General features: G+C 35.9%; 1 long non-coding RNA gene and 1 other non-coding gene across 3 annotated transcripts; both read right to left on the reverse strand.

Moving 5' to 3' along the window:
* Positions 1-12,005: 12,005 nt before the first annotated feature.
* Positions 12,006-12,111, reverse strand: Mir279e (microRNA mir-279e). The gene has a single exon (NR_107509.1). It is a non-coding gene; the product is annotated as a microRNA mir-279e (primary transcript).
* A 2,511-nt stretch (positions 12,112-14,622) lies between these two features.
* On the reverse strand, positions 14,623-18,122 carry LOC134200566 (uncharacterized). 2 transcript variants are annotated; one of them, XR_009975535.1, is made up of 3 exons: positions 17,772-18,122; positions 16,045-16,196; positions 14,623-15,113 (listed from the first exon to the last, which is right to left on the reverse strand). It is a non-coding gene; the product is annotated as an uncharacterized LOC134200566 (long non-coding RNA). The 2 variants fall into 2 exon arrangements; XR_009975533.1 differs by lacking the exon at positions 14,623-15,113 and having other exon boundaries at positions 15,329-16,196.
* Between the last annotated feature and the right edge of the window lie 7,474 nt (positions 18,123-25,596).

A 25,596-nucleotide genomic window follows, 5' to 3' on the forward strand; every position in this document is an offset into this window, starting at 1 on the left:
CTAGGTGTTAATCAACTCTTACCGTAGTATAGGACCATGCGTTACAGTGAGTAGGTCTAATAAAAAATACGCCTTAAAAATCCATTAGAGAACACAATAAAACTTGTAAATCAAAGCAGGTTTAATGTGAGTTCATTACTCATTAGACTATTAACTTATAGAATTTGAAAGAATAAATGTTATGCTATTAGCTATTATTAATATCGTGTTAAATTTTGTTTTGTTAAATACTGATGGAAAATCAATATTTACCATCGGTATTTAACAACAAAATAGGTCAGAATAACATGAAACGCTTGATAAATTGCCGCTTTGTCATTAATAAGCAACTCTTTATTAATATTTAATTACATGAGTATTTTAATAAAATGTGAAGTTTCCTTATTGCGCAACGCTATGCTGAGTTGTTTATAGAGGAATCAACTTAATTATACTTACGAGAATACTGACACTGTATAACGATATTAATATTATATTTTTGAATCAACATATTAATATTATATTTTTAAACGTTAGAGTGGCTGCGCGTGTTTTAATTTGTTAAATAAGTAATTTGTAAATATATATTATATATACATTTTTTTATTGCTTAGATTGGTGGACGAGCTCACAGCCCACCTGGTGTTAAGTGGTTACTGGAGCCCATAAACATCTACGACGTGAATGCGCCACCCACCTTGAGATATCAGTTCTAATGTCTCAGTATGGTTACAACGGCTGCCCCGCCCTTCAAACCGAAACGCATTACGGCTTCACGGCAGAAATAGGCAGGGTGGTGGTACCCACCCGCGCGGACTCACAAATATCAAATTTTGTCAATATAAATTAGAAACAAAGCAATGTAAAACTCTATAAACGTGCACAGATATATGGTTATTTGCTCTAGTAATTACTGTATAGAAAATTGGAACTCTAACCTCATACCGCGGGTTTGATTACGATAATCCTAAGGGGTATGGGATATTTTTGCAGGCAATCCAACGGTCTGCTTCGAGTAACGTTATCGAAAATTAATATCCGTCCATCGATATTGTCTCAAAGGTGGCATCGGTATTCACATTGTGGACATTGTGGTGTCTATGGACTCCGATAATCGCTTAGACATTAGCATTAGGGAGGTCACCAATCCTTTAGCTAATGAATGTAAAAATACAACCATGTTTTTTTTGTAATCTTATACAAATAAATAACCACAACACAAAATGGACTGTGGCTGTGAGCTCTACTACTTATCATCGTCTGCGACCAATAGAAAAACATAAAATATGTACTACATGAATAGTCTGATGAAAAACTTTTACTTTTATTTTTTGTCTATAAGTACGAGGAATAATAAATCTAACTACACTACCAGGCGTAAATGCCATGTGATTTTTAGTTTTTACGAACAGATTATATAATTTGACATTTACGAGAATGCAGATTAACGAATATTTAGATGCGGTTTAAATATCATGCAGTTTTTATGCGTATTATTTATTACGTTTACATAGAGGTATAAATAAGCTTTTAAAATTAATGTGCTAACCCGGAAAAGATCTTCAACCGCCATCTGTACAGCAAATTGATTACACAAACACATTGACGTATACTTTTTTACAATGAAGACATGACTGTAACGAAAGAAACGATATGGTATTGTTTCAAATGGTTCCATTAACCAAAATCGTCGAACTCTTCACTAAAAATCAATCATTTATTGATTAATTATTAATTTTGCGATAATCAGGTCTGACATTAGACTCAAACTTTATGAATAAATCATTCAGAAAATCATTTGAATAAACTTGTGTAACAAGCTTAATTTTATAAAAGAATGTCGTATCAAATCTATTTAAATTCGTGAGCTCTTAAAAATCAACACTGATTTTATATCCAATTTCAACTTAGTATTTTATTTTCAGACAACGAACCGTAATGGCGTCCATAAACGAATGAATAATCGTTGGTCGGTTCAATCCAATCGCCTATTCTTTGAACATTTAACGAATAAAACAAAAGGCTTAGCCTGTATGGTTAAAATGGCCTTAGTCAAAAATATCACGTTGTAGAATTGTAAATAAATAATAAATAAAAATAAAAAACTTTTATTTCAAGACATCAGTCTCATATTGTGTTAGTATTAAAAATAACGTAAGAACTATGTTAGTATTTAAATAAATCAATCAACTCCGTCCCTGGCAGCCCCATCAAGCAGCATGTAGAACATCCAACTTGATGAACCTACCCAGCGACTCGAAAACAAATAACAGACGTTGAATTGCATTAAACGTAGAACAAAATACGACGCAGGCCGAATATGTTAATCCTGTAATAAAACAAATTAACATAAACATAGCAGGTCGATTCGAGCTCATTTATCAGCACAGCAATGAAATCCAAGGCTGCCCGCCACCCGGTGTCGGGTTGTTCATTACTCGATAATCTAGGAACTGGAGCAACACGGCATCAAATTTTGCATTACGCGTCGTTTCGTTATCGGCAATTCTAAACTGCGTAATACGAAGCACAGTATGCATGCTTGCAGTTCGAATTATAATCCTATGGGAACGTGGAAAACTAAACATTTCCATGGCATAAGCGATAAATACAAGGTGAATCGACAATTTATTTTATATCAATTTAATAAAGCAGAGTTGTTTGAGTATACGTATGCTTAACAAAACACAGAGTCTCTGGTTTCGTACGGTTTTCTGGCCAACATATTTCAGCGGAAGATGTTTTGTGTGCGTTTACCAAAAACATAAATATATGCAGATATTATTAACAAAATAAGGTGCGCTGTTCCGAATGCTGTACGAAATGAACTGTGAGCGGAATAAATTTTTGGACGTTGTCCCAAAAATAAATGTCTTTGTTTCCGAGCGGGAACAATTTCAGAAGTAGGTTGAATTTAAATGCTGAAAGACAATGAATTAACTGACTAAAACAGGCCGTGATACTAAAATTGTCAACAATTTTTGATGTGAAAAAGAAATACGTATATTGTACAAGATAAAAGTTATTCATCTCTGTTTATATTACATTTTAACTACACGAGTTCGTTTGACATTCCGTAAATAATGAATTCTTAAAATATCTAAAATATTCGGGCAAACAACTTTTTTTTTAAAAACAATCTCGAGAAAAAAGGGATTCAATTAGAATCATGAAGATTCATAACGTAAGCTTTTATAAGACGAATAATTTGGACTATAAATATTTTTTAACTGGGTTTCATTACATTGCCGTACAACCACTGTCATCATCATCACACAGTGATCGATGCTTTTGATACATTGGTTTAAATAGCGGGGTAATTGTTTAGATTCTTGAACAAAAGTGAATTAATGAAAATGTGTATTTAATAAAACAATGAGCTTATAGCTATATGTTTTATATTTATAATATTAGGTCTTTGAAGTTGCTGTTTAGTTTATAGAAAGTTAGTCTTTTCTTTACAATTTTTTTTTTTTTTTATCTATCAAAATATGTACCCATGATATATTTGCGGCTTTGTCTAGGCAGTGGTAATTTTAATATCCTTTTTTATGTTTGAGGCATTACTGGTGGTCCGGAGGCCTTTTCACTTTCACCAGGTCAGGTGGGCGAACAAGGGCTTAGACAGGAGGGGTGATTTGGTAACAGCTACCCGAGCGCCTCCAAAGGAGACGTAACAACTCAAGAGTAGTTGCTTCGCGAATGAATCTACTACCGGATCCGAATCGCGACCCGCTGAAAAAATCCGGAGAGAAACCCGGTGGGTTAATGTTTAGGTTAGGTTGCACATCGAACTCTGCCGAGTTCGACGAGTACGGTTACCGGGGTCCCTAAGCCTGCTTCTAGTGTTAGAGCTAAAGGCGTTTAACGGAAGGGTTATTAGATCTCATGGATCCGTAAGGACGTATCTATGGTGTTGGTGGTGACTGGCTCGTGCGTGATCAGGTTTCGGGGAGTAGTCAGAGGCGGCAACGATAAGGCGATTATCATGACCCATAGTATTATCGAAGTAGCGTTCCGACGCGCGCCACGTTGACTCCATGTGTTTCCGGATTGATTCGAGGCCCAGATCGTCGTGTAGGTCAACTTTCCTTATCGAACTACAGAGCTCCGACGGCTAACCTGCAAAAGTGAGATTGTAGGGATGTCATGGATGCATCCAGGGTGACTCCCAGGTACTTGACCTTCCTGGCCCAGGGTTTTGGTCAGTTAAGCCCTACGAGAATGTACTCCGTGAGTCGGTACATCTGTTGTACGCATGAGTGATTTTCGCGGAATGCGAATTATATATCGTTGAGAATGCTTCTGGATGAGACGAAGTCTCTGAGGCGTTTCTAGAGCAGATGCTCCTATAGTTTGCTTAGAGACATGAGGAGGCCAATCGGGCGGTAATGCCCTTCTTGAATAATTCAGATGTGCGAGAACCAACAAACCATTATAAGGTACAACCATTATATAATAAGACTGACCTCATAGCTGTAGGTGTTTTTTTAAAAAAAAATATTGCTTACATGAGTAAACACACAGCCCACCTTATTTTTAGTGATAAGGGCTTGTAGATATTACAACGTAAAGTCCGCCAAATACCTTGACAAATGAAGTCGAAGTCGGAGTTGAATTTTATAAAAGTTGTCCATAACTTCGAACTGACTATATAATGTTACCGGTACTGTGGGCAGGATTGGCCATTAGGGCAAAGCTTTGTTGAGGCATGGCCAATAGAGAACGCAGATGAGGATGACTGACGCATCGCTTGACACCAGTGCAGCGGACGGCTTTAAACCAAGTGTGGGATCATTTGTTTCATGTTTTCTATAGGAAAGAACAACTATTTAGCACCAACTGAACAGAAAGTGATCTGCCTGCCCAAAGACAAAACTGCTTGCAACCGATTGTCTGAATTTGGCTGATTGGTGGCTTTTTTCGAGAGAAAGGAACAACCACTTAGCACCAACTGAGCCAATATTGATCTGCCTGCCGAAAGACAAAACCGCTTGCAACCGATTGTCTGAATTTGGCTGATTGGTGGTTTTTTTCGAGAGAAAGGAACAACCACTTAGCACCAACTGAGCCAAAATTGATCTGCCTGCCCCAAGACAATAAAACTGCTTGCAACCGATTGTTTGAATTTGGCTGATTGGTGGCTTTTTTCAAGCGATCAGATCAGAGAAGATTACTGGACACCTTGATAATATTAAGCTCAAGATTGAATTTGAGAATAAGGGTACTCCAATCTTTCCAAAAGGAATGGATAGTTTCTTTGGTACAAATAGACAGCAGTAGCGGGTATTATACAGGTCCATACTAACTCGCAATAAAAACCCCCCCAATCTCTATTGTTTTCCCTCAACTTTACATTTCAATATAGCTAATGATAAATTTAAATGATGACATCGTGGGTCATACAGGTCACTCAAACCTAAATTTGACAAGAATATTAAAGAACAATCAAAAATATCTGAGCAGCATACTAACGAAAAACTACGGCAAATTAAATTGAATGACGCATTCTCTAATCATCAACCAATAACTACATGCGCTACGACATTTTATTATCTAACTAATAAAACCCAGTTGTTCTGATTAGCGCGAACAGTTTGACGAAAAAAAGGTTCTTTTTTAAAACCACTCGCATACACCCCGTCGTCGGTTCATAGTACTATAACTTTTTTTTTCCCTATTTATTCGCCGGTAGCCTAAGAGGCTATTCCAGCTAAGCCTGGACGGGAAGATGAGCTGACGGGCTCAACCTGAGAGAATTTGCTAACACTAGACCTAGAAAGAGCAGTGCTTCGCAGAATCTACTACCGGATCAGAATCGGCTGTGTCTTTGGGTAAGTTCACTCATCGAACTCTTCGTCGTAATCGACCAGTTCGACGAGGACAGTGACTGGTGCTTGAGAGGCCTTGAGAGGCACCGAGAGTGAATCCGGGGGATCCAACAAGACATGTTTGGAGAGACTGCGGCTTTGCGTTGCCCCATCACGTTCGAATAAGATAGCAATTAACATATCGCTAATTACAGGCAAATGTGTAATAAAAATCAAACCCGCAAAATTATAATTTGCGTAATTACTGGTAGTAGGACCTCTTGTGAGTCCGCACTGGCAGGTACCACCATTCCGCCTATTTCTGCCGTGAAGCAGTAATGCGTTTCGGTCTGAAGGGTGGGGTAGCCGTCGTAACCATACTGAGACTTTAGAACTTATATCTCAAGGTGGGGGGCGTATTTACGTTGTAGATGTCTATGGGCTCCAGTAACCACTTAACACCAAGGGGGTATGAGCTCGTCCACTCATATAAGCAATAAAAAAAATACTAGTTTACTTGTACGCGGAAGGGTTATCTAGATAGAAGCACGATTCGCTTTCTTGATCACCTTAATTTATTGCACATCATGAAACTACCCGATCACAATAATTGCACTGCAACATTAAATTAAGAACGTTCCATGGCATTCCATTCAACTCGTTTATCTTTATAAAATGTGACAGGTGACACAACCGGTATAGCTGTTTTTACCATTTATAGCAGGATTAAAATGTTAAGTAAAAAATATATAGTTTCGCATTCATACTGTGTTAGTAAACAAAGTGGTTTGATACGCAATACACACGCTGTGGCGTAAATACGAGGTGCGTTGATTTACTCAATGTGAACTTAACATATTTTCCTTAGCAATAGTTGACTTACACATATAACTTTAAAACGTCATTATTTTATTTGATGGATTCACGCTAATAGATGAGCAAGTTAATGATACGAATCATTTGTAATCTAAACATAAATGCGTACCTTGCTTGTCGGGTCCTCGTGATCCCTTAGGGGGCACAGATAGGGCCTGGTGGAGATCCCCTCTGACCGGGTTTGAACTGCCTGCCTTCTTGACAAGGGAGATATTTTTGCTGGTATGGCCTTTGAGACGAAACTTGGATGATAGGTGCTGATGATGATGATGATAATAATGAATTTGTTGATGATGTGGATGGTGTAGGTGTGTGTAAAAGGTGGAGGATAGGAGACGGTTGATCCTCCACCACGACTGCCAGTCAACAGTTTTCACTCCCTCCTCCGCAGCCTCTTGTCCTGCTTTGAGGCCACGAGCCTACTTACGAACTCCCCAAACAAACTCCCTAATCCTGAGCGATGACGTTATTACTAATGTATCAAACATTACTATAAAAAACAAAGCACAATGAAGAAAACTTAAATGTCCACACTCTGAAACACACTTCATATTACGTCGATAAAAGTTTCAGTAAACTGACACTTGCGTGAAAGAAAATAATTTTCTAAGAAAGAAAAAGGAAAACTATAGCCTTTGTGTAAGTTTCGGCAGAATAGCAAAAATATTTTTTGTTAATTCCGATCGTTTATTAGTGAAACCCTGATCATGTTACCGTAAGTCAGTTGGAAACGAAATAAAATTAACATATTAATCTAATAGTGATTGCAAAGAATGTATAATTTCGAATTGCAAGATATTTTGAAACGTACATTTGGACTGACATAATTACAATTGCTTTACTTTTTTTAGTCAATATTTTGGGCGCAAGCAGCCTTTTCAAACTATATTCAAGGTGAGACGTAATTTTATGTTAATTTTATCGAGTATTTAGTTGCTTCGCATGGTCTTTGCACAAGATTCCGCCGCAATTAATCTAATAATGTAACACAATGGTCGCGATTGTATCTATGACGAGATAATCGTTTGATTACAATGGGACGGTCGCTTATTCTGATTAAGCGTTGTGTAATTCGAAAAACGCAACTGCTCCAATTAACTGGTCGATAGTGTATTTTTAAGAATCTAACTATTAAATACCAAAGTCTTTTTTTTTAGTGTGTCTAATTTAATTAGTTAATATCAATTTCTGAAATACACTTTTGTCTAATAATAGCTATCGTTGACACTACCGAAGATACTAGTGAAAGTACCTATTTATTTTTGCTTAACCTCAAAGCTTCTACAAATGTGTTTCAATTTAAGCGTAGATCAAGTTGTCCTAAGATTATTATGAATATTTTTACAACAATTTCTTGTACTTATACTCATTATTTTTATATTTGAGAAGACGAACTATTCGATGATATAAAAAGTAAGTTTTATTTTATAATCACGTGGCTTAGACACAAACTAAACGCTAATATAATACAAAATGCTCAAACCTTAAAAACGGTATGGTTTTAAAAAAAACAAAAGAGATATTTTTAAAGTTGTCTTTTATATTTTACGTCCTACTAAAATTTGCATGGAACTAACTTTGTAATACAGCTTTACTGCGTAAAAAAAATGCCAACTAGTAATACTGCGAATCCTCGTAGAACGATAAAAACAATTTTTGCTACATTGCTCGCTTCCTTATTTTTTTGCATATTCAAACGAATGGGTACTTCATTAACATCGCTTACTTATGTTATTGTAATGGATCATATTATAATATTATATTCATTCGATTTGTATCAATACTATCTGTATCCGGGTATCGATAATACATATTTTACAATCGTGAATAAATTAAAGAATAAGTTAAAAATAATATTATATATTAATTTGAAAGTAATTGTCCACGTCTTCATTGTTAAAGCCTCTCTATAAATAATGGGTAATAATATCTATACAAAAATATGTATTACCATATGATTGAAGTCCGGACACCAACTTAATGGTTTCTGGAAATTAGCCAGCATGGAATTTAATATGATGTATTTTCTTCTGTTTTGGCAAGTCTTACATATAAAATTATAAATATATTTACGGTTTAATTTTGCGTTTTTTTGTTGTCATTTGCCGTGACCACGAAAATTGTAAGGTATTCAAAAACTTGATTATAATACCACTAAGAGGCGCGAGATAAGACCGTAACAGTAGTTTTAATTAGGGGTACAACAATCCTTCTGTCTGTCTGTTAAGAAGTATTGTAAACTTGCAAGGATCCGACCACTATCGGTCTGTCTCTACTACTCAGGTTTAACGGAAGGTAATTGTTATTCCCATTCCAATTAGGACTGCGATGTCGTGTCTCAAACTGTTCCACTCAACACTAAGTTGCTCGTGAACTCAACTGTCAATATCAGAGGATCAAATTTTTGAGTAACGACAAAAGGAATATATAAAGATAAAGGAAGATAATTTAGATGTCTATGGGCTCCAGCAACCACTTAACATCAGGTGGGCCGTGAGCTTGTCCATCCATCTGAGCAATAAAAAAATATATATTTTACCGAATGGGTGATATTGCTCGGTAGACCGGTACGTGCACGTAACGTGTATGTATGCAATGCAAATACTTATCTTGAAAATGTTGTATGTAAGATTCAGGCATCTATCAAATATCTTGTGTTGTATGATAGCTACCACCATATTATCTTTCATATGCTGGGTGTTCAGGATAATAGGGTGTAGATAATTTTGTTTGGTTAATTGTAAGTTAGACCTAAGGAACTACTTTCCTGCATTCACCTTTATTCACAATATACGTATAGGTACTGGAGGTAGGAATCTTGTGAATCTCTCTCTTGTGAATCTACGCCGGTAGGTATCATCACCCTGCCTATTTCTGCCGTGAAGCAGTCATGCGTTTCGGTTTGAAGGGTGACGCATTTACGTCGTAGATGTCTATGGCCTCCAGTAACCACTTAACACTAGGTGGGCTGTGAGCTCGTCAACCCATCTAAGCCATAAAAAAAAAAAAATACTATAAGTGTCTTTAGATTTCATAATGTTTATAAACTTTAAATAAATGCTTTCACGTAAATTCTGATACAGTACTGTCATACTCGTAAAAACCGCCCGGACGTTTCACGTTACACAACTCCGAACGAACGTTGGATCAATCACCTATGAACCCGATGGTAATGCCATAAATCGCCCGTGCAATACGATCCCACAGGGCCATAACACAGTTCACAGGGCGTACAACTTCGACACGCATTCACACTTCCTATGTAATAACCATTACTTGCAGTGTTTACGAGAGGATTTCTTTAATTTAATAACTTCTTACAGTACAATGCTGTTTCAGAGATATCCATTTCGTATTTATAAGCGTTGATAGGCAGACGAACCCACGCCCCAATGTTGTTGGTCAGATACCGGAGCCAATTTATACATAGTAGGTAGATGCCGGCGTAGAGTAATAAGCACGCTTCTATTCTTACAGCAAGTTGCTTCACAGCAGAAAAATAAATGTGGTACAAACTGGAGCAAGCTTATAACGCATCTTACCAACCGAATAGGATATTAGGGGGAGAGTTAGATCTAGTTAGGTCTTTAGTAGATTCTTAATATTCTTCTATTATATTCATCTGATCTAAGAGACTGACCACATTCCTAAATGTGTCTAGCTTTTTTAAGAAAAAAATAGACGTAATAGCCAATTAATACACAACACGAAATCAAACTGTTCAACATAGTTCTGTCAATCCTTGTTGAGTAGAAATGATGGTATACTATGGTATGGTGGTATGGTATAAATGATGGTATTATACCAAGACAGCTTACAACGCTTAAACACAAATACTATATTATGTTTTCCATGATATACCGTCTTTTCTCGATACCTGAAAATACCTGATAAACGTTTAATGTTTCAATCGATTCAATCCAGACCGCTTGTCGTCGCTAACATAATACCCCCCTACATATAATAGGTTAATCATTTAAATTTGAATTATTGTTCTGCGAGTGTCGGTTGTTGGAGAGCACGATTGAAAGGGAAATTACCGTTCCTATCAATTAAAACGTAATGAATCTGATGAAAAAATTACTAAGATTGAACGTCTTAACAAAAACAGCACTTGAGAGAACGTGCTCAATCACATATTGTCAAGCAGCCGTATTTTTTTTTTGCGATATTTTTCCTTGTCGTTTGCCCGGTATTAACTTCTTAATAAATTAACGCTGTCTATTGACGCTTAACATATTTTACTGATTGATGCGTATCTCATATTATTAGTGTTTATGCTCATATTGACCATCAAATTAAGCAAGTAGCATTTTTAATCGCTTAGATGGGCAAATAGGCCCTAGTCAGCCTGGTATTAAGCTGGTATTATTATTGGTATTTACCCGAAGTTTTGGATACCATCTCCCTCCATTGTAGTCAAAGTCTCAAATTATTCACACGATTGATTATGTTAATGCCCTTAAAGGACTTCACCTTCTACCGTTATCCATTTTCTTTCAAATTGCGTATTTTATTCCGTGATGCTTTTGATGTTTATTCGATGAAGCATTATACGTGTTGTACCTGTTTAAATATACACAGCATATACTAATCTAAGGAATCAAGTAACGTCCAAGGTCTAGATGACGGAAAGATTCTCGCGAACCGGAGACCTACCAGATAGTCGACGAGAACTGGTTCCGCGACCGTAACGCCCGCGAGTCTGCCGCACCCAAACAAAGTTCGAACAAAAAACATGCCGCGAATATGTATATCAATGGTCCGCAAAAACGAGATACGAACAAAAACAAAATCGATATTGAATAGGTTTCGTTCACTTACATCATTACATAAAAAATATGCACTGTATAATATGTATAATATATTATTATGTTGCTACTTCTGTTAGTGCAGGACCCTAAATACTTAATAAATAAAATAGACGAGCCAATCTATACTTCTATACTAATATTAATAAAGAGGAAAGATTTGTTTGTTTGTTTGTATTGAATAGGCTCTGAAACTACTGAACCGATTTGAAAAATTATTTCATTATTTGGAAGCTACACTATTCCCGAGTGGCATAGGCTATATATTTTTTTTTAAATTGTGGATTCTTACTAAGTCTTCAATAATTTAACCCAAGGTGTAAAAAATTACCTACAATATTCTTTACATCACGTGTCCTGCGAAAACTATTGTTGATAGAATAAAATAATGTACTACGACTTTGTAGAACACATTATTATTTACAAAAAGTGTCGCGACAGCATATTATGTCTAACTATTATAGTTATGCCGCAATAAGTGTTATTTTATTTAAAAAAATAAAACAACGTCAAATATCGTTAAAATTTTTGTTAAAGACCCGAGCGGAGCCGGAGTGTATCGCTAGTCACTAATAAATTGAGTACACATCGCAACACTATTCTCCTAACAGCTGATTAGAATAATCTCGAAACTATTTGCTAAATATATCAAATAACACGAACTTTAAATGTGAAGAATTTGATAAAAGCCAGTTTTATATAATATATTATATTCAGTATTTTATATGCGTTCACGTGGCTAGAATTCTCAGAAACAAACAGTATTCGCTATCAGAGGTCAAAGCGGTGCCTTTGTTCCCATAATAACTATATGGTAAGAGTTTACACTGTATAGTTTGTTTTTCGTTAAATATTAAGTCGAGCAATAATTAATTACCGCCTTGTTTGTGACTGCTAATTTATTTCCTTCGTTTTATAACTTTTTTTTACTACCTAATCACTGGTAGCTTCGCAGGGCTATTCTAGCTTCATCGATTTGGTAGGTGCGCGCACAGGGCTCAACATGAGAGAACTTGCTGATAATAGCCCTAGTAAGAGCAGTTCTTAGCTGAATCTACCACCGGATCGTAATCACGATTCAATGAAAAGATCCGGCGTGGAACTCAGTTGGTTACGACTATGGACTTCCGAATGCATTCGAGGAGACATTTTATGGCGACAAAGGAAGTCACCACCACCTCGTGTTAGGCGGTTTCCGAAGACCGTGCCTATTTCAACGCTTCTACCTTCAGTGATACATGAGAACTTAGTCTCAATTAGTCTAGTACTGTAGCCGCCGCCCTACCATTTAAACCAATATGCTTGCTAACAAATTAGAAAAAAATAATAATTTAGTACTTTTTTTTTTATTGCTTAGATGTGTGGACGAGCTCATAGCCCACCTGGTGTTAAGTGGTTACTGGAACCCATCGACATCTACAACGTAAATGCGCCACACACCTTGAGATATAAGTTCTAAGGTCTCAGTATAGTTACAACGGCTGCCCCACCCTTCAAACCGAAACGCATTACTGCTTCACGGCAGAAATATGCAGAGCGGTGGTACCTACCCGTGCGGATTCACAAGAGGTCCTACCACCAGTAAAAAAGTTCTCTAAGGATACCACAACTTAATATTATAGAGGCATGGTTGAGCGACAATTACCTTATTAACACCTTAATTAACACATCTATAAAAGTAAGAACGTATACAGAACAAATTACAGTACCAAACCACTACTCCCTAATAGAGCCAGTATTTACATCTTTACATATGTACATGTATGGGAAGATTTTTTTGTTATTGTTCCATATTGCATATATGTGGCAATTACGAGTATTGTATAATTATCGCCTTTCTCTTTGTCACGTCACTTTCAACTTTAATTATAACGTCGAAAGTCTTTTTTTCAGTTTATAACATTACAACCGCTTAGGGGTATCCTCACGTTAGCTAAAAAAGGATATCGCATATACGAAAACTCGGTAGAGTTTTTGTTTGATTTCTACAAATTGTATTAGGTATATAACGTTTTTTTTTTACAGTAAATGGCTTCAACATCCATCCATCCAGTATTAACATCCAGTGTTAAGAATATATAGGCTCAAAAGACGGGTCAGGTGGAGCTATAATACACAAACGTCTTCCAAGTTTGTGAGGAGACAAATGTGGGTAGATGATAAGGTCAAAGTTACAAAACGTATTGCTTTAACGACTATCTTATTCATTAAGATAAACAGATGAACAATCGGCGGCTTTAAAACTGCATAGCACTAATACTTTTCGGTACAGTAAAATGACATCACATTTTTTTTAAATTTTTTATTGCTGATATGGGTGGACAAGCTCACGGCCCACCTGGTGTTAGATGGTTACCAGAGCCCATAGACATCTATAACGTAAATGCCACCACCTACCTTGAGATAAGAGTTCTAAGGACTCAGTATAGTTACAACGGCTGCCCCACCCTTCAAACCGAAACGTATTACTGCTTCACGGCAGAAATTGGCAGGGCGGTGGTACTCGTACCTACCCGTGCGGACTCACAAGAGGTCCTACCACCAGTAAAACTATACTAACAACTGTTTTTTTATAAAATGTACAGTATACCCCATTGTATAAACGAGGCGTTCTAATTTCAAAAAAACGTTGTACGTGACTCTCCATTACCTATAACCGTATGGGCAGTCTCGTTGTATACATAGTAAAATACAAAGTGAAAATTCGGACCTTGACATTGTCTCTGTTTACAAAGTTACATCACAACACTAGCCGGGCGGACACGTAGCAACGCCTTACAAAATCACGGGTTTACCTGCACTAGACCAGCGACATGTCGAAAACGTGCTCGGAACGTAAATAAATGAGCAAGTGCCGCGTGTTGCCAACATTTGACATGTTATTGAATTCATAAGTGATTTTAGTGCACTGGAGTTCGCTAGTCGTGTTGTATGGTAAAAAGTAAAATAGGGAGTTCAAATAACAATTTATAGACCGCGTATACGGGATTGGCTGATTAACTCTATATATAAAAATGAATTGCTGTTCGTTAGTCTCGGTAAAACTCGAGAGCGGCTGGGCCGATTTGGCTAATTTTGGTCTTGAATTATTTGTGGAAGTCCAGAGAAGGTTTAAAAGGTGAAAAAAATTTAAATAGAAATAACAATTTTGTTTTTCCTTTGATGTTTATTTTATACAAAAGTTTAGGTCTTTTATTTATCGATTGAGGCACTACGAAGTCTGCCGGGTCAGCTAGTTGTTGATAAAATTTATTGTTGTTCTCAGTATTTTTGATTCTAAAGCTATCACTAAAAGGATCGAATACTAAAATCCACCTTTAAGTGTCATCATCATCATCATGCTTTCCTATTACCCTCTGCTGGGGTGTGGGGCTCGAATCAAATTTTTCCATTTATATCGGTCTTGGGCAGTCTGTTCTAGCTCCTCCCACGTCATGCCCAAGACCCCTAGCTCCTGCTCCACCGAGCGACGCCAAGTTGTTCTGGGGCGGCCTCTCTTCCTTTTACCAGACACTTTCCAGGTCAGTGCTCCCTTTGATAGGTGGGTATCGGGCTTTCTCAAAGTGTGACCAATCCAATGCCACTTCCGCGTAAGGATCTCCTTCTCCATTGGTGTCTGCTTAGTGACCCTCCACAGCTAATTAATAATTTAAGTGTAATAATTATATTAATTAACTTTTATTAAATTGATATTTATTGGCTAGTCGTATCGCCAGTGTAATCGTATTTTAAAACTATTTCGCTCACCTCATTCGTTATCGTTAACGGAAAAGATTACTCAGTAACAGATATTTATTATTAAACGTTGCGCCACATTTTGATAATAATAATAATAAGAACGACATTAAAACGTTTCATTGAACGTTGATAAGTTTAATGTTTAAACACACATTTAATATTGAACTACATTTCGCTTAAATAAATTTATTGCTGTACTATATTCGAAAATTGAGATTGAAATTAACAAAATTAATTGCGTATTCGGTGGGAATTTTTTCGTGCAAAACATTTAGTAAAACTAGTTTTAATTTTTTTTCTTTTAATACCTTTTATATCAAATTATGTAAATATTAATTAATATACATAACAGGTTAGCGAGAGAGGTGTGAGAAAATTTTGTTTAACTCACACTAAAGAATGTCTTAACGTACGATATGCTCCTACCATAAAGGCTTAATTAATTTAAGATATTCAAAATTCTGCACTTCTGTTTTGGAGTTTTAGATTCCGCTTTTGGTATAACTCAACCCGTCTCCTACGAGCTTAGAGACTTAGCGAGATACTCAATGAATCGAGCGACAATGGGAAGAATCTTTCGTGACAAATAGCTCCGGTCTCTGTCTTTCCACAGCACCCTAATGAAAATTGGGCGGGTGAGTAAAAATCACATAGAACACTTGAGTATGATTCTCTGGTGGGAGTGTGTGGCCTTGTGTGGTCTCGACTTCTGTCGCCAAATTTTTTTACTACCCGTTCGCTGGTAGCCTAGTGAGCTATTCTAGCTACGACCGGGCGGGTAGGTGAGCTCACGGACTCAGCCTGAGAGAATTGGCTAACACTAGTCTTACCAAGAGCAGTACTTCGCAGAATCTGCCACCGGAACGGAATCGCGACCAGTATTGGTAACCGGTGGTTGAGGAGCCTAAAAACACCGATAGTGGATCCAATAAGACATTTTTCGAGTGACGGCGCCTTTGCGTTGCCCGGTCGCCTGGGTTGCCTGCAATGAGTAGTCTCAAAGATGATACGAAAGCACTGACGTCGTAGCATTCTTAATAATGCCGATATACGTGCTGGTGGCAGGACCTCTTGTGAGTCCGCACGGGTAGGTACCACCACCCCGCCAATTTCTGCCGTGAAGCAGTGATGCGTTTCGGTTTGAAGGGTGAAGCAGCCGTTGTAACTGTACTGAGACCTTAGAACTTATATCTCAAGATGAGTAGCGCATTTACGTTGTAGATGTCTATGGGCTCCAGTAACCACTTAACACCAGGTGGGCTGTGAGCGCGTCCATCCATCTAAGAAATAAATAAAAAATGTGTAGAAAAAAGAATTATATGGGCATATAATTTATTCAGTAACAGTTTACATGCAGAGGATTCTACAATCATAATAGCTTGTTCAGTTATTCATCAAAGCATATGCATTGGTGTACATTTAAATACTAATTTTACTTTAACTCAGACGGACGGTTATTTAAGTATTTGGTCAATACCGTTAGCTAGCGCAGGTAAACATCATACCCTACTCATATCAGCCACGAAGCACTCGCGTAAGAGCACGATAGCAGTTTTTTTAATCCTTCATCTTATGATTGAAGCGACATCTTTGTGATGTCTATGGACTCCAGCGTCACTAAACACCGAGTGCGGTGTTAACTAACCTTTTTATTTTTTTTATTGCACGTGTAGGCAGACGAGCATACGGCGCACCTGATGGTGAGTGGTTACCGTCGCCCATGGACTTCAGCAATGCCAGGGGCAGAGCCAAGCAGCTGCCTACAAAAAAACTACAGCAACAATAAACTTACGGCTGATAAAAACGTGTAATTTTAATCGTACAAACATTAAGAATTTACTTAAAAAATAAATAGCAGTGAGAGTAATTTTCCTACAGACTACAATTGCAGAAAAGGAAAGTAAATAGCTGTGTAATTACTTAAGAACAGAACTGTGCATGGAGCATTGTACAATTAGTAATTAATACTACGAGACACAACTATTCACTTACACTATAGAATAGGTACCTACACCACAGGCTCGCAAGTTTAATTGCCTCATCGACCAAATATTCTATTTATCCACAACCTAGCTTATTTCGTTCGTTGGTAATAAAGAGTTGTAATTTTCATAATTGAAATATCTTACTCGTAATTCTGATAATTTAGTGACAGAAAGCTGTTAGTATATCTATGTCTGTCTATTAATTCTATCTAATATATTTATGTGTTATTTAAAGATACTAGATATATACTACTAGTATAATATCTACTAATATCTATATAAATGTACTAGATATATACAATAGACAGATATAGGTATACTTCTTCTTCTTTTTCTCCACCTTATCCCACTAGGTGGGGTCGGCACATCAAAATTTTCTCTTCCATTCTCTTCTATCAGCCGTCAACACTCACTCCTCTCTCTCTCTCATATCGTCATTCACACACTCCATCCATGTCTTCTTTGGTCGACCTCTTCCCCGTCTACCTTGCACTACCGTTTCCATACACCTCCTATATATATCTAGGAGATATAGGTATACTAAACTAAGCTAGTATTAAAACCGAATTTACCAGATACGTGTACGTTCGCTCGTCAAATCGATCTGTCTATGCGAAGTACCCAGTAAGTATCCAAATTTATCTTATTCCAGACTCGAGTGTGAAAATACGTAATAAGCACTTGTACAGTGGACTGTTCTTGTTAGTAACATTACGGACGAGGCATCAAAGTAGCCAGATGATGCAGGGATTGTTTACGCAAACAACAGTATTTACTTGCGGGCTTAGCGACTTCGCTTAGATTGTAGAACTAGCACAGATACGTATTTTGAATTAATTTAAATGAACTCGATTTTCGACAATCAATTAAAACACGCAACATCTGAAGTTGTAAATAATGATAATATTGATTAAAATCGAATGCGGTCTATTGACACAGAAAAGGTTTTAGTGACGTAACCTACTTTTGTATTTTAATCGTAAATTTAATGCTGCGGTCTCTTTTAATTTTAATTTTAATTTTGTATTCCGAATCGTAATTATAGTAATGTTCCTATTGTCTTTTTGCTTTTATTTATTGCATAGACCAAGAAACAAGCTCACAGCATACTGATAGTTACCGGAGACCATAGACAAAGTGAATGCCGCTATCCAACTTGAAATAAGAGATCTAGCCCTTAGTACAGTCTAACCAACTTCTTAGTAGCTGCTGCTAACAACACTGTTGCGCGACGGAAGAAGGCCGAGTGCTGTTACTTACTTACACGTGCGATCTTAAAATACTCCCTAGTAATAATGACGCAAATTATAATTTGTGCAAGTTTGCTATGCAATGACTTGACAAATTATTTCCACAATGTAATTCCATAATAAAATCAACACGCAAAAAACATAATTGCCTCGTTCTATACAATTGAGACAAAGACCTCAAGTCTGAAGGTGGCGGTATTCACGTTTTGATGTCTCTGGGCCGCTGTAACCATTTAAAACCAGGTGGACTATCGTCTTATTTACCCGCCTAAGTAATAACAAAAGGCTGTTCAATTTCATCGATATGTAAGATTCAGATTTAGCCGTCCCTATTATTGTTTTTATTGCATTCGTTAAGCAAAATTTCTACTTTCTTATGTGTAATTGATGATGCATTCAGAAAGTGACATTTTGACAAACATTACTCTTACATAACATAAATATTTAATAGTAAAAACACTGTTTGAAGGTTTTATTAATTTACTAGCTGACCCGGAAGACTTTGTAGTGCCTTAATCGATAAATAAAAGACCTAAACTTTTTTTGTATAAAATAAACTTAACACAAACAAAAGGGATTCGTCCGACGGGGAACTAATCAAAGGAAAAACAAAATTGTTAATTTTATTTGATTCCGAGCATTTTCATTTTTATTTTCATATCTACTTTTTAAACCTTCTCTGGACTTCCACAGATAATTCAATACTAAAATTAGCCAAATCGGTCCAGCCATTCTCGAGTTTTAGCATGACTAACGAACAGCAATTCATTTTTATATATATAGATATGTATTTTCTTTCTTCTAATATAATAGTACGTATTATCAAACGTTTAAGGCATTTAACACAAGTGTATATTACTCTATTAAACGAACATTCAGGGTTCGGGCTAAAAAGTACTATTATTAAATATCTACTTACATCAACAGATATGTAACTATACTTGAGACCTTAGAACTTATATCTCAAGGTGGGTGGCGCATTTACGTTGTAGATGTCTATGGGCTCCAGTAACCACATAACACCAGGTGGGCTGTGAGCTCGTCCACCCATCTAAGCAATAAAAAAAAGAAAAAAAAAATACATTTCCTGGTCGTAAATAAAGACGTACGTACATAACATATGTAAACCTGATAAAATCTATTAAGGAATTACGCGGTAATTTGATTATAAATTCAGTATCATACAATAAATTAAATCAGAATACTGCCCTGTTAGCAGGCCTGACATCTGGGGACCGGTCTCACTCGTTCTGCAGGCCCACGCAATGCTTGATACGACGTCACTTCGCTCTCTACCACTTCCTAATTAGCGTCTACCAGGTAATCACAACTGTTTGGTAAGCGCGATCCATTGACGGCTATACATTGAAAATTATAAACTCAACGGTAAGAAAGCCGTCGATGGTTGAACGTGCTAATGGAAATACCTGAGAGCAAGTCGAAACGGGTTTGATTAAAGCGCGAACCCTTTTGTAGTTGCTAATAACTGCAAGTTTCCAAGCTATGTATGTATACGTCTCGGGGGTAACTTTCCTTGAAAAATTAGATTTACCGTATTTACCATATTTACCTCAAAAGAATAGATAATGGCGCAACTTACTGGTGGTAGGACCCCTTGAGAGTCCGCCCTGGCAGGTACCACCACCCTGCCTATTTCTGCCGTGAAGCAGTAATGCGTTTCGGTTTGGAGGGTGGGGCTGCCGTTGTAACTATGCTTGACACCTTAGAACTTATATCTCAAGGTGGGAGGCGCATTTACGTTGTAGATGTCTATGGGCTCCAGTAACCACTTAACACAAGGTGGGCTGTGAGCTCGTCCACCCATCTAAGCAATAAAAAAAAAACTTAAATCCATTTTATTAAGGATTCAGAATAAGTCTTCTAAGTTTAACAAACTAATTATCCAATTATGCTTACGGAGCACGTGCTTCAGAGTATCTGCTACAAAACATTTACACAATGCAGAATCGCATTTTGGATATTTTACTTTATTTTAAAACATTGGGCTATTTCGCTTTCATGCAGCATTTGATAGGCAGCAGCTTGGCTGTGACCCTGGCATTACTGACGTCCATGAGTGACGGTATCACTTACTATCAGTTGGGTCGTGTGCTCGTATGCCTATAAAGGCAATAAAAAATACTACGATCTAACAAATAAACTCACGAAAGATATTCCGAAGCTCACTATCAATCTAATTATCTTGGATTCATCATTTCGTATTTTAAAGGAGAGACGACTAAAAATTTTCAATTACGTAATTATTTTTAAAAAAATTCTCATACAATAATAGAATTCGATCTTAACTCTTAAAATCTTCGTGACGCTTATTTTCAAACAAGCGCAGCGGCCCGCTCCGGCTTCGCTCGGGTCTTTAATAAAAATTTCAACGATATTTGACGTTGTTTTATTTTTTTAAATAAAAGAACACTTATTGCGGCATAACTACAATAGTTAGATATAAATGCTGTCGCGACACTTTTTGTAAATAATAATGTGTTCTACAAAGTGGTAGTACATTATTTTATTCTATCATCAATAGTTTTCGCAGGGCACGCGATGTAAAGAATATTTTAGGTAATTTTTTTAAACCTTTTTATTGGAGTTTTAGTGAGGACCCCAATTAAAAAAAATATATGTATAGCCTATGTCACTCGGGAATAGTGTAGCTTCCAAACAGTTAAAGAATTTTTCAAATAGGTTCAGTAGTTTCGGAGCCTAATCGATACAAACAAACAAATCTTTCCTCTTTATAATATTAGTATAGATAGTTATTATTTGGCATCCCGGGTTTGTGGGCTCACATAAGGCGCGCTGAGGCTTATCGGAAGTGACGCCTTCCGTCTGCACCGACTTCCGCTCGGAAGTGTCAGCTTCCTGACTCCGCTCCCGACGAGGCCGAACTAGATCTTCCGCTTTACTACTCATTAAAATACTTAACGTCTGTTCCTGGATGCCTGGGCTAATAATCATTTAACTCCAACACAAAGCTTAGTTACGACACAGGGCTCTCTGTTTGCAATACAAATAGTTAAGATCGTTTTCCGTGTTTTTCCATAGTAATTATTCATAATTATTGTTACTTTTATACTTTTATCCTCTTATGACGATATTCTAGAAGGCACGAACCGAGTTGACTCAGCAATACAATATGAGTTCATAAAACGCTTATATTGCCGGTGCTAAATTCATTTTGTGTTTATAAGGTAAGTTTAATTACCTTTCTGTGTGTAATCTAATTTAGTATTTGCATAATACTAATGTTGTTATGAAGATTAGATAAACAAAATATTCGTGCGTGTGAAATCGTATGAACCATACATAGATGTAGATTGTTACCAAACGCAACTTATACATAAACTATGTTGGAAAATCGATAAAATAACAATAAAACTAACATAAACAAAACGAGACGATACCAAGACTTTTTTCTTCGATAAAAGGTTTTTGCGTCTTTCGAAATAACTTAATGGAAAACTTTTTGTACGTTAGATCAGTTTTATCGTAAACTAATTATGTATACATGTTTACAAAATCTTTTACATTAATTACAAATCGAAATTTGGTTAAATAACGAATAAATTTGTGATGGTTCGTTTAATGGGGACATTGTGTAACATTATGTGGCGGAATCGAAATTGGAGTTACAAGTACGTAATTTAATAGCTTTAGTAAGATTTTGTGTCACTTTCATTTTATTTGTATATATCGTATTAAAAACGCTGTTAATTATTCAAAGTTGGATATCTGATTTTTTTTTTTTGCTTAGATGAATGGACGAGCTCACAGCCCACCTGGTGTTAAGTGGTTACTGGAGCCCATAGACATCTACAACGTAAATGCGCCACCCACCTCGAGATATAAGTTCTAAGGTCTCAGTATAGTTACAACGGCTACCCCACCCTTCAAACCCAAACGCATTACTGCTTCACGGCGGAAATAGGCGGACCTACCCGTGCGGACTCACAAGAGGTCCTACCACCAGTATCTGTTTGAATAAAGCTAATGATGACGTCATGTGAGTTCAAATAAGGTCACACGTATTTGATGAAACATATTTGGAATTAAAGATTATGTTTCATTGAAGACCTTGAGAAGGATCTCATTCTAGAACTCAGTAGTAGAGAATCGAAAAAAATTTCTAGAAACACGCTACATTTAACGGATTTCACTACGCCAAAACTCTACTACACAAAAGGTTTTTTTTTAATACGCTTTTATTAGCTTCACACGTATGTATGTTTGTAACGGAATCTTTGAATATGATTTTGACCCCTTCAAAACATCGGATTAACTCGAAATTTGGTATACTTAGGACCGATGACAAAACAATATAAAAAAAAAATTGAAATTCAACTAAAAAATGAAAAATAAATGATGATAGTTTAAAAAACTAACAAATACGCTTTTATAGAAAATCCAACTAAAAAATAGAAAATTAATTTTAATAAATTTGAATTAAAAATAGTGTAAGAAAACATGATTTTATTGTAAAAAAAGCGTGGGGTGCATGGTATCAGTAGTTATAAATATTTTATGAACAGATATGAGTAGAAGGGTTATTTTGATAATATCCTGAAAAGCAACCCACGCTTTTTTTTATAATAAAATCATTTTTTCTTACACTATTTTTAAATCAAATTTATTAAAATTAATTTTTAGTTGGATTTTCTATAAAAGCGTATTTTGTTAGTTTTTCTAAACTATTTTTTTTTTAATTCCACCAATAATTATGTAAATATATGTATGCGAGTTTCATTTTATGACGTTGTTCCGTCATCATGAAGTTGTTCAAGAACACATGCTGTATAAGTTTATTTTATATTCATGAACATTTGGGACGTGTCCCAGAATTGAATTACAGCATAATAGTGTCATGACGCATTTATTGCAATACATTGCCTATAGTATGACTCGGAAATTTCAAAACTGTAATGTATCTATCTATATAAAAATGAATTGCTGTTCGTTAGTCTCGCTAAAAGTCGAGAACGGCTGGACCGATTTGGCTAATTATAGTCTTGAATTATTTGTGGAAGTCCAGAGAAGGTTTAAAAGCTAGATAAATATGAAATGCTCGGAATTAAATAAAAATAACAATTTTGTTTTCCCTTTGATGTGTCCCTCGTCAACGTATTCTTTTTATTTGTTTTAAGTGTATTTTATACAAAAGTTTAGATCTTTTATTTATCGGTTGAGGCACTACGAAAGGGCCGGGTCAGCAAGTAAGAAATAAAAGGTTCAATTTCTGTCTATCTTACAAAATCTCTTTTTGTAAAAGTAAATTTGTATAATTTTTTTATCGATCGACACCTAGAGTATACTTTTTTATTAATTTTGTTAAAGAAATCTTATCATAAAAAGTCGTATCTTCAATACATTAGAACCAATTTCATATGTTAAGTGTTTAAATAGATTAGCTGAAATTAGGGGTTTACAGCCTGCTTCTCCCTCAATGTTAGTTGTCGTTTTTTATAGCCATCGATGACGATCGATGATAATTTGTTTTAAAATCTTGAAGAAAATAAGTAGGTAATTAAAGGTGTTATGTTAATTTTGTTACCTTCTTTATAAGATATACAGATGGTTCATGATGCTGACGTTGTGTTTTGAATATAAATTTTCAAAATTAACTTAAATTTGATAATTATATTTACATTTGTATATTGTAATTGTTGTGTAACATACTACATTATATATTGTTCTTATTAAAGAATATGAAGCTGAAGTTGACGTCGTACATATATTTAATTAATTGTCTGCTATCTATTCAATTCAAGGAATTTTAATATCCTTTGACTCTTGTCAAATCTCTTGATGTATTTCTATAGACGGCGCCCACGATTACTGATTATTTTTATCTTCCGGGTTCAAAAGTATGAATAATAAAACACGTTAGTCTGAATCACAAACGTTATTCACACAAAATTCAACTGAATCATCGAGAACTAGCTAAAAAAATTTAAAGTTTTCATGGCAAATAGATTTAGAATATAGTCTGTTACGCACAATTCCGAATACCTAGTATTTTGGTAAACAATAAAATGAGTGATGACGTACAATATGTTTCTCGGCACAGATCATAGAAACACGGTGTTTTTCTTTAATCTGTGCTTTTCGGCATAGTCTCTTGATATTGTTTAACGGTAGGCATCACGAAGTAAGCTCCTTCCCGAAATAAAGTTTAGAGTTACAAATTATCATCAAGCCTCAGAATACAGAAAAAAACAGTTTTTTCTGTATTCTGAGCGTCAAGCTATATTCAAAAATTCCGGCTGAAGGTTAGTGTTAAAGTAGAAATTATAATGATGAAGAACTTATTGCTCTGGACTGCTTAAGGGGGAGGTAAGGAAGAAGAAAGTGTTAGTAACTATTATAGAAAAATCTGGAACAGCCGTGTTATGCTATACTGATATACTAATCAATTATTACTGAACAAGCTATTATTACACGTGAGATCCTCATCCCACAAAGATTCATAACAAAAACGGTGAATAATAATTTTGTCGTTCATAAAATACAAATGAATTTTAGACAACTTCAAGAAAACAACGAAAAAATGACGTTTTTCGATAAAACTGTATATCAATATCGAATTATTAAACAAATTATTCTCCGTATTGTCATATCTGTATTGAATTTCTGTATTCAATAACATTATGTTAATAATACCAAACTACGTATGTATTATAAATGTCAGAATTTTCAAATTATATTAAATAAACAATACCGACGCTTGCTATGTCTGAGACCAAGTGGTTTAATTACAAACACATGTGGAAATAGTACGCTGGGCCGTGTTTTAGTCGCAAAAAATATTTAACGTGCTTCATTGTGAGGACGCGTCATATTTTGTTTTTAGTCGAAACATGCCGTCCGTGAATTGTATAAATATTTATCTTATGTTTTTCTGTTGAATTGGCAACTCGATGCAATCTCGAACGGGTCGATGCACTCACAATTTGAAAAAAAAAAATGTTTTTCACTATACCAGATTATTTATGGAATAGTAATGGTAGGGCGTATTGTGCCCATGCGCGTTGGTACTAAACCAGTAATCTGTTTTGAAGGCTGAGATGGTCGTTATACAAATACAATTGAGTCTTTGGTCTCATGTCTCAAAGTGGATAGTGGAATTCAAGTTGAG

Source organism: Bombyx mori, chromosome 18 (genome assembly GCF_030269925.1).
Source record: "Bombyx mori chromosome 18, ASM3026992v2".
In the NCBI taxonomy this organism is placed as follows: Eukaryota; Metazoa; Arthropoda; class Insecta; order Lepidoptera; family Bombycidae; genus Bombyx; species Bombyx mori.